At 32.8% G+C, this 18,387-nt stretch overlaps 1 protein-coding gene across 1 annotated transcript in view; it reads left to right on the plus strand.

The window, feature by feature from the left end:
- The first annotated feature begins 4,327 nt into the window (after window positions 1–4,327).
- Window positions 4,328–18,387, plus strand: part of LOC129244170 (uncharacterized) — a 108,781-nt gene continuing 94,721 nt past the window's right edge. Inside the window, exon 1 of the mRNA XM_054881785.1 lies at window positions 4,328–4,351. The gene's annotated coding sequence lies outside the window, so the exon portion shown is untranslated. The remainder of the gene's footprint in view (window positions 4,352–18,387) is intronic.

The raw sequence follows: 18,387 nt of genomic DNA on the forward strand, positions 1-18,387 counted from the left end.
TTACATCTATGTATTCCATGCAGCTCTTTCTGACAATACTGATTTATTACAAAAGTCCCCCCAGTCTTGAAGCTCTCCAACAAAATGCGACAAATGTGACCAGTTTTGACTTCTTCTTAAGACTATAACTTATTGTCATATAATACAAATTTATAAATAAAAACCATATAATACAAATTTTAAACTTTATGCAAAAATTAGAAAAATTCCATAAACTTTTCATCACAATTCCACGGTTTTTAATTAGAATTTCTGGAAACATTTTTGGTATGTAGTTTTGTAGCCTATTCAATTTTAGAGTAAAAATGTGTCACTAAAGTAGCTCAAATTTTCCTTGACCTTTATAATTTTTTTCCTTGACAGTGGTGAGCATATTTTCCATATACTCCATATAATAAATGCACGCCATTGTTTTTCATGGAATTTTTTTTGAGCAAAAGTAGTGAACAAAGCTATCCAGGTCAAATAAATAAAACTGGAAATGAGCTCATCCCGAAGCTCAGGTAATACTGCCGCTATCCTCGGTTTGCCCACCTTTTCAAGCTAATTAAAAATATTAATAATATTTCTATCAGAATTCGACTTGTAAAACTGTAGCACTTACAATTAGCATAAAAATACCTATGACCAAATTTGGTAACTCGACCCCGTTTGAGAAAAACTAGACATTCTACTATATATAGTATGTAATACGAATTGTACACTTCCACGTTTATATAATATATTACAATAACTTTTCTGTTTCTATTATTCAAACTTGTTGCACTATAATTAATAATTAATATCCCTCGATTGTTCCACTAAAATTTATAAAATCGATACAATATTAAGGGATTTTTTCATATGAACTGTAATTAATTGCAATTTTTGCTTACTCAAATGTGCATAAGCCATAGATTTCCTAACTATAAATAAAACAAATACCTTCGCTAATTAAATGTAATATTAATTTACGCCTTAATTGATACACAACTACATTAAATTGTTGCAATGATTAAGTGATTTTCCACAAAATCCAATTTCAGAATTTTTTACATTTTATAATTTTATTTTTGGTGGGCTGTGTTAAGGTGGGCGTTGGCTGAAACTGCAGGCGGCACTTGAACAAAATTTGCGGCGAAAATGACCAAAAATCCGATCGATTTCCGCTCTCTGGGGTCAATATTAATAAATGCGCAATATTAACAAAATTCCTAATTAATTGAAGGCTATATGTATGAACATGTATGTATGTACAGTTGAGCTCAGATAACTAAGTCACTTTATCTCTTTGCAATGCTCGCACTAACGTGTCACAACTCGTGTCAAACTTTTGTCGTTTATTTTTTATAAAAACTTGGTATATTGTATGACAAGAATCTTATGAACCGAAGTTCCGAACTTCGCACAAAATGGAACAAATTCCAAGAAACTCTTATATATATTGTCGACCTTAGATCAGAGTTTTTAGAAATTTTCCGGGCCTCTGCTTTTGCATCACAATTTAGTATAACGAACCGAAAGACTCCGAATAAACGAGTCTCAGAATAGTATCTATATACAACACTGGTATACGACAATGAGCGTCATGGCATGGGTTTCGAACATGTGCTTTATTGAGATGAAAGTTCTTATTACCCTATGTAGGTTAGATTAGGTTGAAGCGGTTGTCCTGTGGGACACACTCAGGCTCATAGCCCATTTTGATGCCGCGTGGGGAGCTTGTCCCTATCTCTCCTAAAACCAGTGTGTGTTTTTCAAAAATTTTAAAATATCTCTGATCTCTATAGTACTGAGGTCTTCTAGCTCATTAAAAAATTGTCTACCCAGAATAGTAAACCTGTGTCTGGATAGAGCAGGGCAGTGGTACAGTAGGTGCAAGATTGTCTCTTCCTCGTCCTTATCTAGACAACTTCTACAGAAGTCATGTGTTTGCACACCCATCCTTTGGGCGTGTCTGCCTATTAGGCAGTGCCCCGTTATGACTGAGATCAATGTGCTAAGACTGTGTTTATTTTGGCTTACCCTATGTAAAACGAAAACAAAAAAAAATTAAAAAATCAACGCGATTTTTGCGCTACTTCAAACTTACACTTTATTATACTAAAATTGAATTATTCAAAAGTTGAAAATTTTCATCATAATTTTTTGAAATTTGTTAAATTTTTTTTTTGTATTAAACAAAGCTTGGAACTTTCATTTGTAAGCTTTTTGTTACAGAATAATCTACATTTTTTATAAAAAATTAACAAAAAAAAGTGAACATGAAAAATATTGCGAATATTGTAAAAAGATGAAGTGACTTAATTATGTGGTCACATGCGTATGTATGCGTGAACTATGTATTTGCGCACCCATAACTATGTGGTCGTAGTAGGCATAGATGTGTATGTATGTATTGTTATCGGTCTAATGTACACAAATAAATTACTAAGACTAATTGGAAATACGAAACGACAAATTCATTTAAAATCCGCGGGGAGTAGTTACAAAAACAAATAGACACAAATTCTCATGCTACTGCGGTATAAGCATTTGAATTCGGTAAATTCTAAAAACCGCAACACATAAATCAATAGCTCGTGTCCATGAAACACCCACCAACTCAAGTGAAGCGCATACTTAGTTAACTAGCATACATATATGTATATATACGTATGTATGTATTTAACTACCTACCCCAATTGCTTTAGTAGCATAAAGTGCAAAAATAAACGCAAATGCAATAACAATGCGGTTAGTAAGCTGTCAAGAGTCAATAGAACTTCGCAAAAACAACAAAAGCTATATGTAAATACTAAATTAATCCGAACTAAAAACAAAAAAAACGAAAAGCCACGCCAACAGCAACAACTAATCGGATGTGGAACATTTGTAGCCGCATTTGCAGCTGCTGATTAAGTGATTTGTAAATTTTGCACAACAGCAGAATGCAAGCGTGACGCCTACATAATGAAGTGGAGGCTAAAGCGCACACATAAGTAAACACATCATGCTCATGTATGTATGCATTTGAGAGGGTGAAAAATGTAGTGGTTTATGTGAGCTTATTAATTTCTGTTGACCAACCGCATGCGGCGCGCGAAATGGAGACTCCCACACATTCACTTCGGCACTTCATTATTTTCTGACGAATGGCATAAGCGTGGCTACCGTTTACAGTTGCGATTAATGGTGACGAGATTATGTGAAATTTTTCGTTGGCCCATTATTTTGTGTTTATTATAGGCTGTCTAATCAAAGGATAATATTTTCACTACCGTTTATTTTTTAATTTTTTTTCTTACTTCTTCTCGATGGTGACTTCTGCTTGAAATCGAAATATCGGCAAATAAATAAAAGCAATAATTTAATTTGTTGTTAATATTGTTAAGCCGACCTTGGGATCACAAAATAAAAATAAAAATATTTAGTTTTTTAGGAGGTGACTAACGCAGTATAAATCAATTGAATGCTGAAAACGACGAGAAAGCTATAGTCTGTGCGTATTAATTGTTATAAGTATTCTCCGCACCCAAATTGCACAAAGCTTAGATATAGCCAGATGACCACGAAAGATATTTTTTCTTACGAAGAGAGATGGTACGGCAAAAATTGGAAAGAAAATATTTATACTTTAGTGAAAAATTTGTTAAATATGTGTTAAACCGGCTCAGTCCACATACGTTAGAAAAACTTTGCAATAACAAATGTTTGGTATTTTATATTGAAGAAAACTCTCAACATCGCATTTTTAAACGACTAAATGTACTAAAATTTCATAGGCTATGAAACTGCATAATTTCTGTTAAAATGTTGAAAATTTTCCTAACAATTTTTTGAAATTTGTTAAATTTTTTGCATGGTTTGAGACTTTGAGTTATAAGGATTTTGTTATATTACAACGAAAATAACGACAAGCAAAACAAAAACGACAAAAAATCTAAAATTAGCGAAAGCAAAATATTATGTATGTTGGGAAAAGTTGAAGTTGAGCATAAATGTGTATAATTTTTTTGTTTTATTTTTCAATCTCCCTTGTTGCTGTTGGTCCGAATTCGTAAATAAAACAAGCCATCGCTGTGGATTTAAAAAATATATAAATCGCAGCAAAATACTCAAAATGTAAAATAAGGTACTTAACACTTTTCTTGAATTCTGTGATTAATGAAGAAAGTCCTCACTGGATATTGTTTGCGTCGAATGTACTACTCCGTTGAAAGTCGAAAAGAATTACGCGTCTGACTATAGTAAAATGTTACGTATACGCCCGTGCATTACTGCAGTACCAGTAGCGATTAAGTTGATTTGGGCGCTGTTACGCTCAATTTCTACTACGTGAGAGTGTGTGTATCTATATCAAGTAACAGATATAAATGCATATCAGATCCATGTAAGTAATTGTGCGCGGTTAGATTTTCACCCTCAACCCCGCGTTTTTGAATGTTGACAAGAAATTTGTCTTTCTCTCGATTTCATGCCATTTATTACTTTGTTACTCAGCAGAAAAGAAGACACAGGCGATAAGAACAATGTTGAATGGAAATCTTTAGTGTTGCTAAAGAGGGCGTGGTAAACATGTGTGTAATGATGTGCTTGTCGTCTTGATTAATGACTATGTAAAGAGTGTGGCTGTGAGTATAGGTGTATATGAACTCCATACAGCAATATGATCATATTATTGTTGTATAGGTATTTACATGAATATGTTTTCATAAATTATTGGTGGCATATTTATCAGATTCATTGTAGTGACAGATTTGTTTACACATAGTTAGATATCTCATTGCGAATATTTAATAATATATATGTATGTTGCGTATGTATATATGATAAATCTAACAATGAAAGTCAGCAGTATAGTTTCACAGCAAAAAGAAGACGAATTTTGAACAGAATTATGTTGAAAATATTCTTGCCAATATACAATCGCCTTCATTTTCTCTGAGGCCGACACAGTTTGTTCCATCCCAGGGCGTTCACTTCAACTTAACATCTGTTAGGTACTAATTGTTTGACTAACAAAACAAACAAAACATAACTGAATTGACTAGAAATGTATTACAAGAAAAGGAATTCACTTTAATAAATTATATAGACATAGGTACATACCTACATTAAACTAAATAACTATAGCACAAAGGCCATAGTCACACGTTTTGGCAATATATTCGTTTCTCACTAAAATTTAATACTTTATAATATATTATGAAAATACTCATTCTCCGGCAGAAGCCGTATAATTCCAAGTTTCAAACTTCGTGCATATAAAAAAATCTCCAATAAAATTTCTAGATTTTGAATCTGCAGTAAAAAAAAAAAAAAATTTAGTTTGCAGTTTCATAGACCAATCTATTCTGATGTAACAAAAGTGTGCGCTTTCTGTAGCTCAATTTTTTCCCTTGACTGTATTGGTTGTTCTCTGCGACATAAAAAGAATTCGAGCATTCGTTATATGGAAAAAATGCAAGGCAGCCAGCTTTTATCACTGGCTTCGAACGTCTACTCTAATTTTGAGTGAACCTCTTGATTGAATTAAAATTTAATGGGTTGGAATAGAATGCAGCAGAATGGAACGAAAGAAAAAAACAGTAGAATAAACGACGATAATTGCTGTGGATTGATATAATCTGGAGAAGAAAGAAATTGTGTGTAATGAGTTAATACGGAGTAAACTGGAACGGAAGGAATGGAACAATCTAAATAGAAAGGAGCAAAATATAAAAGAAAAGTGATAGAGCAAAATACAAATTTCATAAATGGAGCGCGATTGAAACTTGTTTCCTTTATATGACGTCTTGAAATTGAGTTGAGTGAAGCATATATCTAAAACTAATTGAATGTACAGGATGGAGTGCTTTCTTCGATTGAATTATTCATGGAGACATGCGAATAAAGCTAGCGGAGAGTCCAATGCGCAACTAAAGGTAATTTAGTCATTTTTTCATTCCGCGCGGCATTATTCATTGTAGATATGTTGTTTTCGAACAGATAGTGATGCTCTATTTCTATGCCAGCATCTAGTCCAAACTCGCCAAGATCAGCTGGATTTTGAATAACGACAACCCACCGTCTATCTCATTAAATGTACATGTGTTTTTTGTAAAAAAAGCACAACAACTTTACCGCACCCACTTTGTGGACCACCTGCGATGCTCTCTTATTCGCTATTCTTGAAATTAAGGTTATGGCATACAGTGGATGTCAAGGGAGCTGTAAATTCGTTACTGAAATAGACGCGATTTCGGCTTGGAAGGGTTATCGCGAGTTTGTGCATATTGTGTGGTCGATTCTAGAATTTTGCCCGTAACTTAATTTGATTATGTTTTATTGACAGATTCCAAAAACCTATTTGCCACACCTCGTATTTATGCTTAACACAAACTGCGAGCTCTGTTCAGTAATACCTAGGTGCGACTTTGTGCGGGCATCTTGAATACAAGGGAATGGCAAGGTAACTAAAAAAGGATAAGTAAATCGAGGGTGCTTTCTGGATGAAAGGAATATAGACAGAAACCAAATCTTTCCAGCATCGTTCTTCTTAAGTTGAATTAATAAACTACACTTTTTTTGATAAGCGTCGTGGCTTTGCAATCCAGTTCTCAAGTTGATATAATTGTTTGCTCTCTAAATCGTATCCTCTTAAAATTATGCAATAAATTCAACATTATTTCAAACTTTATGCCTTCTTGAGTAACTTCACTTTTTATTTTTTTAATTAGTAAATTATTATTTACATGGCGTTGGTTCTAATGTCGCTTCTCAACCAGCCAATTTGTTCTACCATTCAATCAACCCGCTCATTATTGGCAATCAACAGTCATACCACTTTAAACTCCAATTACTCAATTTGCGATAATGGATCCTTACCAAATCATACACACACATATGCACACAAGTATGTACGTTAGAGTGATGGTTGTTGTGCTGTTGGCATCAACTTCTTTTGATAAATTGCTGTCAAAATTTGTTTTCACAAGCTGGCAGTTGCGCTATTTCGATTGGTGGCTGCCTGGCTGATTGTTAATGGACGGCGAATTGTGGCGAGCAACATTTTTTGAAAGAATTTTTTTTGTTGTACATTGTACAAGTTTCTACTTCGGTACTGTTGTAGCGTCACGCATATTTGCGCAGCAAATGATGCTGAAAATACTTTTGCGGACAAGTTACAGGCTGAAACTCAATCACTTGTACTGGAAATGTACTACGTACGTACATAAACATGTATATATTTTATATGTACAAGTATGTATGTACCTAAGTAATAATACAATACACACAAATTATTGACCAAATTTTTAGGTTGTTTATCGCTACTCCTTTCTTTACCTTGGCTGTGAATTAAGAACACTATTAGCGACATTAAATAACCCTAAAATTCCGGGATTGAAGTAATCGCGATATTTCGAGATTCGTACGGGAATAAAACGTGTACAAAAAATTAAAAGCTTTTGGTTTTTTTTGTATTCGCTGTACGTATTTACATAAAACTCTAAGAGTTCATGGAAACCCACTATGCAATTGTCAGGGATTAGTGAAAAATGAAAAAAATTGTTAAAGATGATGTTTTTAAAAAATGAAAAAAAAACAAAAAATTTGTTTCCTACAAATTTTAAACAAAGAAATAATTTTTTTTTTTAATTAATTTTTTTACAAACTATATTTTACCTCAAAAAATAAAAACTGAAAATTTGTCAAAGCTCCCAACCTGATTTTCAGCATCGAATTTTTTTCAATTTACTCCTTAATATTTCTATGCTCAGTTTACTCCTTAATACTTCTATACTAAAGCCTACAAGTAGCCCAATTTTCAGAAAAATTAAAGACCTTGTCCAAAGTTCTGGAATTACTTGACATGGAATGTCTCTATTGCAGCGCACGTAATCCCCAAACGGAAATAGCTCTTATATTATTTTCGTCAATGATATTTATTTTTTAATTAAGAAATTTTTTATTTTATTATTATTTTTTTTATTACAATAATATATACATTTTTTCGGGATTCATATTGATTAATACCCTAATCCCGACATCTCTATTGCCACATTTTTGGTTTTGGTTATTTTTTCCATCGTTTATCCGTCAATATTAACCACTTATAGCCGGCAAGCAATCGAGCGGCAAGAAAATATTGGCAAAAACAACAGTAAGGAAAACTTCAGATGTGCTGTTGCTAAGGCGGCATTTACTGCCACCCACACAAAGTGGCATTGTGCCAGCAGTGCCAAGAGCAACATTGCCTATAAGAAGTAATGCTATTTTAAACAACACAACCTCTACCGCTGTTGCCTCAGTCAACCAAAGATGATTGATGGTTGCCTATGTCATTATGCTGTCAAATTAATGAGATTGGAAATTTCATTATGATAACAATGGCAACAGGACATGATGGCTACAAAAAACATACAATCAAGCTTACGAAATTATTTCCAGTTGTACAGATGCGTGTAAGTACATTAAAAAGGCGAATAGAATGGGTGTTATCTATATTTTGAGAAAGAGCAATCCTTGTCTTACCAGGTCATGTCTGAAATCTGCTATTTAAAAATGCATTTTTTAATAAATTAAGTACGTTTCAGCTATTCTCACTGGATTGAATATTTTATATCGATATGACAATTAATCGTGCGGATTGCTTCGACACAGTTTATCTCAATAACAGCATAGATGAACTTTATCCAAAGTTCAGCTGGAAAAAGGTGAGAAACGTAATTCAACCAGGGCTGTAGTTCGCTGGTGTATGTATAAATCGGTTGATGAGCCAAAAATTGATATCTACACGACTTTTCATATTAATTACCGGGAAGTTGAGGCATTAACACTACGTGTGTCAATAAGAACATTCAGCGGCTCCAAATATTGATTGGTGAAGTAAGAATTCTGCCCATGTAATCAGATGCAAAAAAATAAAAAAAAAAAATCGTTCGCAATACATCTATCATATCAACATATATACATACATGCCAAATACAGCCGACGTAGCCGAATGGGTTGGTGCGTGACTACCATTCGGAATACACAGAGAGAACGTCGGTTCGAATCTCGGTAAAATACCAAAATTAAGAAAAACATTTTTCTAATAGCGGTCGCCCCTCGGCTGGCAATGGTAAGCCTCCAATTTTATTTCTGCCATGAAAAAGCTCCTCATAAAAATATCTGCCGTTCGGAGTCGGCTTGAAACTGTAGGTCCCTCCATTTGTGGAACAACATCAAGACGCACACCACAAATAGGAGGAGGAGCTCGGCCAAACACCCAAAAAGGGTGTACACGCCAATTATATATATATTTATAATTATATTAATTATTTAGGTTTCTAGTAGTCACATTTTGCGTACAATTTTATTTTATTTTGTTGTCTTTATTTTCATTTAATTTTTTGTATCATTTATGATAGTTAGCTCAATTTAATGCATTTTTTTCCGTTTAATTAAATTAATTTATTTGTTGTATGCCTTGTATACCTAATTAATATTTTTATTTACGTTTCTTTGTTTAAATGTTCCTAATTTTTTTAATTATTTAATTTTATTCTATTTCATATTTCATTTAATTAACTATACTTTCATTTTCGATTTTATTCACATTATTTTTTTTTTCATTTATTTAAATTACCTTTGATATTTGTTGATGTAATTTTTTATTTAATTAATTAATTTAATTTTTTTACTTAATTTGTTTAATTTCATTATTTATTTATTTAATTCTTTTAGTTATATTATTTATTAATTATATTTTCAATAAATTTTTGTATTCCTAATTTAGTTTTTTTATTTTACTATTTCTTTATTTAACATTTCTAATTTTTTAAATTATTTATTATTTTTATTTTTTTTTAATTATTTTATTTCTTATTGCATTTAATTAAATAAATTTTCATTTTTAATTATTTTTTTTTTGTTTTTTATTTACTTAAGTTAGTTTTATTATTTGTTGATATACTTTTTTAATTAATTCATTTATTTTATTTACTTCATTTGTTTAATTTCACAATGTATTTATTTAACGTTTAACCATATTATTTATTAGAAATAAAATAATAATAATTCCATTTATTAACATTTTTTTAATCTAATTTTTTATTTATTTTATATTTTTACTTATATATATTTATTCAAGTACCTTCCCTTTATTTAATTTTTTTCCTGTTAATTAATCTTTTTTTAATTATTTTATGTCTCATTAATTTCATTAACTCAGTTTTCCTATTTGGGTTTTTTTAATTTTTTTTTTATTTATTTAAATTACATTTACTTAATTGTTTAATTATTCTGTTTTATATAAATATATAATTTTTTACTCACTTTAATTTTATTGTCTATTTTTTTTATTGTTTAATTCTCATATCATGTAATTAAATTTCCATTTTGATGTTTTACCTTTTATATATTTTTAAAGATTTTTATTATTAACGTATTAAACTTTTAACTTATTAAAGTTGGATATTATTTGCAATAGTTTATTTCTTATTTATTTAATTCATTCAATTTTCATATTTTATTTTATTATTATTTTCATTTACTTTAATTAACTTGATTATTCCTTTTAGTTCTTAATTATTTTATATTCTTATTTTTTTATTTCATTTTAGTTATAATTTTTTTCTCATTCTTTATTTTACGCCCTTGTTACCCACACTATGATCTGCAGCATGGCTCATATCAAACAACCATCAGCAACAATTTTTTAAATAACTTTCTGCCGTATTCCTCCAAGATTTTCTTAACATTTTTTCAGTTATGTAATTTCTTTTTTTTCGGATGTCTGCTGTGAAAAATTACACCAATTTACATATTTCGAGGAAATTTTATGACTTCAAGCTTGTGTTGGTTTGGTTGTTTGTGCAAGCAAAAAATTCGCATCCAAAGATAGAAGAAGTAACTAGCTGGGTGATATATGATTTTGTGGGTATGTAACAGTAAATTTAGCAGCAATTTGTTTCGGGAACGTGAATTTATGTAAGGAACAGCCGCTGCTTCACTACAGATGATAGATAAGCCTTGATTAATCTGTTTTGCTTCACTTTTATCGCAATGAGGATAGCTTTTTCCGCGCATACGTTTAAATAGTTTAAAAAGCTAGATATCTTTTGGAGAATGAATTTTTACCTGTATACTTTAAAAACAAATAATTGAACCCGAATACCTTAGTTTAGACATTTTTACTTTAGTTTTGTAATAATGTAGCAAATCAATAACATTTTAACCGGCTTTAATCCACAATTATTATACAGATGAAAAAGAAAAGTAAGTTGGTGCCCAACTCGCACGTCCTAGGAATGGTAGCCACTTTTTATTTGTATCTGGCCTATATCTTTTTATGTAGAAATCTTATGCCCACGAAAGCTAACGCAATTATCTACTAGATAAGGCGCAAAACTGTTTTTGTTTTTTGTGAGGCAACTTAAACTAGTGAGCAAAATCAGTAACATTATGAAAAATAAATTTCCTGTTTATTTGAAATTTTCCTTTAGTTTATTGAAAAAAACTAAAGTGTTAAGCCAAAACTAATTTTGATATTTATTGAAAGTCGATTATTTAATCTTCAAAGTCTTAGCTCTATGTTTACTACTTTAGAGCTATTATTTTTTGAACTTCAACTGTATTTCCAAATTGTATAAATAATCTCAGATATAACATCTCCATATACAAACTTACATATATGTATATGCATTGTATCTTAAATTTTCATTTAATTAATTTAATTAAAAATGAAATAAATTCAGGTATGACATCTACTGATAAAGTTATATTTATGCTTCAATTGGTATTTAATATACATATTATGATTTTACAAAGGAGGATCCCCACCTTATATGAATAGTGTCAAGCAAAACGTCCACTCATGGTTATATTGCATCTTAATTTTCAAACAAATAATTAAATAAAATTATGTGGCAACTCTGTTCAAAAACATTTCTAATCAATTTCTATCAAGACTGCCTTTTATTTGGTACCCAAATTGTGATATTTGATCTACTTTTAAAGTAATCTTAAAAAGATGGCAACCTTTGATCTAGATTTGTATAGTTGGATAGAAAAGCACTATCTGCGCACAAAATTTAATTAAATTCGCCGCATCCGTTGCTTCTATATAAATGCTGAAACCGGGTTTTAAATATAAAAGCTCCCTGATTCTTCTTTATGATGAAAAGATTATTAAATTTTTACATTTTTGGAGATTATTAAAAGTTACTACCGAAATACTGAGTCGGTCTCCGCAGCTTCACGACCGGCAAACTTATGTGCTTTAGTTCTAAATGAGCCAAATCGGTTCATGCCACGCTATTCACAGGGCTTGGGAATCCCTTAGTTCACATTGTGGTAGGTTTTTGCGTACAAATCTTGGCTTACACAACATCATGATCAAGTAAATTCAAGAAATGAAGCCCGTTTACTATTTGAATTGCTGAAGCTTCTCTATTCAGCTCAGCAGGAATTGCGTTGTATCTAAACTGAAAAATTCTATACATAATTGAACAAATAAATAGTCAAGTGTAAAATTAGATACATAAAAGTTCAGACATCTAAGTCCGACGTACCGCACTCGTATTCTACATCTTTACCATTTCCCCATCTCAGATCAACCAAATTAATTTTTAGCTCGCATAGTCTATTTGCTCCTCTCTGTCACTGCGTGCCATCCAAAACTTGAACAAGACTTGAATGTATTTAGTGTGCGCTCACTTCAAGTGTGTCTAATTAGAAAAGTTTTCTTTTATAAAATTTTATTAGTGAACTGGTTGGAGATTCAGAACTAAGCAAAGAAGTAGAATAAGTGAAAATTCTTAGTAGCTAGCCAACTTGCTAAGATTAGTCATAAAGATTAATCAGTGCCTATGTGTCTATATACATATGTTTCTATCTACATGCATATGGCGATGAAAGCTTTTGAGAATGTGCGAATTCACAGATTTACGGTAGATATGCATGAATGAATATTTGAAGCAAAGAAAATGTTGGTACTCAAATACTCTGGGTTGAATATAAAAGAAAAAAAGTTTAACTTTCATTGATTTCAAAATCACTACTGGTGGTTACCAACGGCCAGCTGTCTGTCATTGGCATTACCAACAATTCAACAATTCAGTTCAGCTGCCCACTACCGCCCGCTAACATGCATTCTCAACTACTTTATTATCTGGTTCTTTCTATCTCTCCTAAGTTTTCGCATAGAAGCGAAATGTCGAAGTATACAAGTAAAATTTATTTAAGCATGAATTGACAGCTAGACAAATTGAATTTCTAATGCAGGAACATTGGAGTAACAGGAATGGTGGTGAGTGGCGGTGAGTGAGTGTTTGCTGATTCTCGGCGTGTGAAATGAGCAACTGGCTGCCGAATAAGATGAATAGGATTTATTTCAAATCGGACATGCTGAGTCTAGTTTGACGCATCAGACATTCTCGTAAATCTAGAATTCCGCATCATCAATTCATTGGCGTTTGTGACATTCAAATCAAATAGTGGTTGTGCTTGCTTGCTATGCATTACAGCAACAAACAATGCGCATACTGCAGTGAGAGGAAGATTTATTTATTAAACAACTATTGCCATGCAAGGAGTCTCTTAAGGCAAAATAAAAACGTTTACTCTGCAGAAGTCTTGAAATCGCTTTAATGCTAGACTTTCGCTATTTTGCATGGCATCAAATTTGAAAAACAAAAAATGTTTATTACAACTGAACAGACAATTATATTTTGCCGTTTTTCGCAAATCCACGTTTGCGCATTTCCGCTTCAGCGTTTTTTAGCTGCCATTGTAAATGGCATTGTGAAGGCGAACCGAAAGCGAAAATCAAAAAATTAGCCTCAGCAGAAGAATTCTTAAAATTTGATAAACGTTTCCTGTTCTTCCTGAAACTGCTCAAATATTTTACGGTTGAATTCTGATTTAACATATTTCTCACAGTTGGCTGCATTGCCGACAGAATATTTTTTTTTTGATAATTCTTTTTTAAATACAAGACCGTACGTGTCAGTGTTGCCATAAAATGTCTTAAAAATATTTGCATGCTTACAAGGCTCACTCACCAAGAAGGTTTTATAGGTGAAATTGCAAGTGCGATCGCATATATGAAAAGATTCGGCACTTGCTCCCTCTACTACTCGCTGAGTACCCTTTTTAGCAAGAAAACGAAGTATGAAGTATTGAAAATACATTTCCTCTTGTCTGGGAACTGCTACAGAGGAGGTAAAAGAATTTCAAAGAACCCAATAATATTAAGATGGCACGATAAGAATTCCCTATGGATTCCCAATGAATAGCCGCGAGAACAATTTCAACAGTTAAAATAATTAACGTATTTCCTAAATGAAGGTGAAAGAGTGCCAAATACAAAAGTGCGAAGTACGTGAAATTTCCTGAATGAAGGTGAAAGAGTGCCAAATACAAAAGTGCGAAGTACGTGAAATTTCCTGAGGGGGAAACACCTTAATTTTCAGTACAGCAGTTTAGAGGAGGTAACGAAAGGTATTTAAATTTTTGTGCATTTTTCATTCTAAGAGAAATATAATATGTACTCAATATTATGCCTTAATTAAAGTAAAGCCAAGGAAATATTAGTTTGGGTAAAATAAAAGCTCTTATTTTTATTTTTTATTTTGCGCAAATGACTTAAAACTATTTTATGGTCGATCTTTACCTTCTTGTCGATGCTACGACTACTAACATGTCGATCAACGTCGATTAATTCTGTGATTTCATCGTCATTTTCAACGACAGAAATTACCCATGGGAGGTGCATCTTTAACATCAAAAAGAATTTTCAACTTAATCAAAGAAAAACTGTAAAATGTATTCAATTTTCTCTTCGTTGATTGCCATTGTTAACAGCTTGTAACTCACAACTGAAGGGAACAAATGGAACAGCAAAATAACTTTTTTAGTGTCAAATGTCATCTTGACAACGAGCAGTAACCATTAATAGTTTAATCGATACTTTACGAGCTATCGATCTGTACAGCCGTCTACCGAGAAAATAATCGAATTCTTTTATCTTAATATTTATATTTTAATGGAATTTTATTAATATAAATATATTTAGAGCAAAACCATAAAAATTAGTTAGATATTATATGGTTATGGGACATCTGACAGCTCTCTCAGGCTTGTGAGTGAAAATATCGCAAAAAATAATCTTTTCGTCTTTTCGCTGAAACTTTTCAATATGAGCATCCTATGCAGTACTTTCATATGTGGTATTAGATCTCGAAAATGTTATTGCCATGCCGGATGTATGTTCCATACATTGCTCTGTTAAAGGTTAAAACGATCTACTGGACCAATCGTTTTGAACATTTTCGCAGTACTTTTTCGTAAAACTATTATCCCTTATTAATTTTACAATAATAAATTATCCGATTTTGTATTTTTACAATATTCTGATTTTTTGACTTCCAATTGCTGCAAAAATTGAGAAATCGGAAGAAAAACTCCTGAAACGTCACCTTTAGCAAATGCATATTGGCTTTTTTTTTTTTGCTCAGACGATTTTGTTTCTAGTTCTGATTCATACCGCAAATTTTTCAATGGCTGCCCGGCGATTTACCATCACTGGCTCAATTTGCAATTGTAAAAAGTTAGAAAGATATGCTTCAAATTTTGTCTTCTCAAATGGAAAATTACTCATTAAACTAAGACAATCAATCTGTATCGCAAAAAAATAGAAATCTTCATAACGTGCATATTTTTACCAAATATTCAGCCCAAAACTATTACTTCAGCAGCATTCACCAAAAGTTGATGCAGAATATTTTATGAGCGAATAGTAATAACTGAGTAAAGCCAATGTTAGACGTCGGCCAGATATCTTAGAACAAAGCCGAAAACAAGCTTACTGACTTCGATGTGTTCCGAGAGTAGTTCCACCGAATTAAGATGGAGCAATGTGAGAATGTATAAGATGAATTGATTCAACATGCGTTATTTTCAGTTGGTAAATTTTATTGATTTAAATACTTGAATGTGAATGGCAAAAATGAGAATGCCATTTGTCCTTTATGTCTTGAGATAATGAAATAGCGGTACACTGATCTTTAGCTCCTATCAAGCTTCAGCAACAAGCTCAAATTTAACTGTAGAATTGGGTTGGTATTTTACCTCCTCAATTACTGTAGGGCGAGTAAATATCTACTCCGACAGCCAGGTTACAAGCTCAAGGCTTTGGGCTCGTTACTTGTGCGTTCGAAATTAGTCGGTAAATGCCTGACTTCTCTCGACTGCATCCGAATAGTTCGATATTAAGCTCATTTGGGTACGCGGTCTCAGTGGCATAGCGGAAAAGTGATGAGCTAGTCAGGCATGAGACCATTGAGACGGTTTCATCGCAAGTCGCTTCTAGAAAGATGGGCCTCGCGTCAACTCAGTGAGCACTGAGTTAATGCGCAGACGTGCAAAGACGCACATTCAGCGCTGATAGTTATATAATATTTCTGAGTTTATATATATTAGATCTTCGATTATGCTAAAATTTTGTACTTTAGCTAAATTTATGTTAAAACTGACGGAAATTAACTTTAAAAGAATTCAACATTTTTTCACTATGTGAGTGGCAAAGATCAAAAACAGTGCCCGACAAGAGGTCTTAAAATCCTATATAGGTCACAATTTTCTAAACCGATTTGCATAAATAGGATTTGGATGCAAAGGCTATAAATTAGACAGTATTTCAATTTGATTATCTTCATAATTTTTCCAAAAAAATATTTTTTAAAAGGCTCTACTTTATAAAGTTCAATTTTCGTTCCATATTTTCAAAACTTTTTCGACTAAACTAGAATCAGTAAAAAGATTGAAGAAATACCTTTTGAATAAGGTGCTTTTCGAGACGGAGTCGCAAAGGCTTCAGAAGTTATGACCATTTACAGTTTTACAGACCATTCTTGCAGTTTAAGATGCAAATGGAAACTTTAAAGTTTGAAAGGGGAAAATGGAAACAGAGGTGTACATTGCGTCTAATGTTTTTTAGAGGTGAAAAGTTGAACTATTTATATACTCGTACGTTTTTGTAAAACCATGAGATGAGCTATGTACTATAAATATATGTATATATGTATAATTGGCGCTTACATCCATCGCTTTTGGGTTGAGCCGAGCTCTGCCTCTCATTTATGTGTGTGCCTTGATGTTTTTTCCACTAATGGAGGGACCTACGGTTTGAAATTTTTTTAAGAGGCTCTTTTTCATGGCAGAAATACACTCCATTGCATGCCGAAGGGCGACCGCTATTAGAAAAAACTTTTTTTATCATTTAATGTTACATGCACCAACCCATTCCGCCACGGCGACCACGTGGGTTACTACTCAGAAATAACTTGAATGCTGGTGCATATGAAATTTTGGCTGCACAAGTGTTACTGCTTCGCGGTGTTCTGAAATAGTTTTTTACGCCCTCTTTTTCCCGAAATTTATATACATACTTTCATACAAAAGCTGTTATTGTTTCATGGCAACCCTACCACAATAAAGCTCCATTCATCTTGAGCTTAGTATCATCCGCTTAGTCATAGCCTTTGGCAGTGGCAGTCAAACCTCCTACTCTTACCATTCGACGCTTGTGCTTGCACTCGCCATCATCAATGCTTAGCTTGCCGTTGCTCCTTTTACATTATTTCCACGCTGGTGATTCATTAATTCGACATTTTATCATAGTTTCCAGCATAGCTCAAGCGTGAAATTCGTCTACATTTGCAACATTTGTTATAAGTCTACAAAGTATGCGTGGCTGTGTGAATGCACGTAAATATGTATACATGTATGTATGTATGTGTATATGTATGTATGTAGGCAACTAAAATATGTGCAATGAATAGCATTTGCCTGGCGGTGGCATAAACATGAGTAGCTTCAGCAATACTATCACTACTAATACTACTGCAAATAGCCGGCAACAGAAACTCTACAAATAGTGGAATTAACAGCAGCGAGCAGTGACTGGCAACAACAATTGATATTAAAACAACAGCATAGTCCATGATCTCTTGCCGGGGTGCGTGATGGGGATGCTCGAACTATTCCTAACTATTCTGCTTGCTGTAAAATCAAAGCTTTTATTTTGTTGTTGCTACTGCACGTTGTTGCTACTGTAATATGCTACCGAAGCTGGCAGTGCCGTGCTGGTAGTGCCATTTGACATCATATTGCTCCCGGCCAGATTTAGTAGATTTGGACATTACGATTGGCGCCAGATGACTAGTGGAGGAGGGAGGGATACGATAGCTAGGCAGGCAGGATCAGCCAGGATGAGAAATGGAAACGCTGTTTGCGCTACTTTACTTCCGCTTTGCTTTACTACCTCCAGGATTTGCTATTTGTCTTCAATTTTTTTTTTGCTTGCAAGAATTGTATCGAAATACAAGGCGATTCCCATTTCACTGCACTCCCTGCCAAACGAATTTCCGCTGTACCACTTACTGTATATGGCATTCTCTC

Source organism: Anastrepha obliqua, chromosome 4 (assembly GCF_027943255.1).
Source record: "Anastrepha obliqua isolate idAnaObli1 chromosome 4, idAnaObli1_1.0, whole genome shotgun sequence".
NCBI classification, from domain to species: domain Eukaryota; kingdom Metazoa; phylum Arthropoda; class Insecta; order Diptera; family Tephritidae; genus Anastrepha; species Anastrepha obliqua.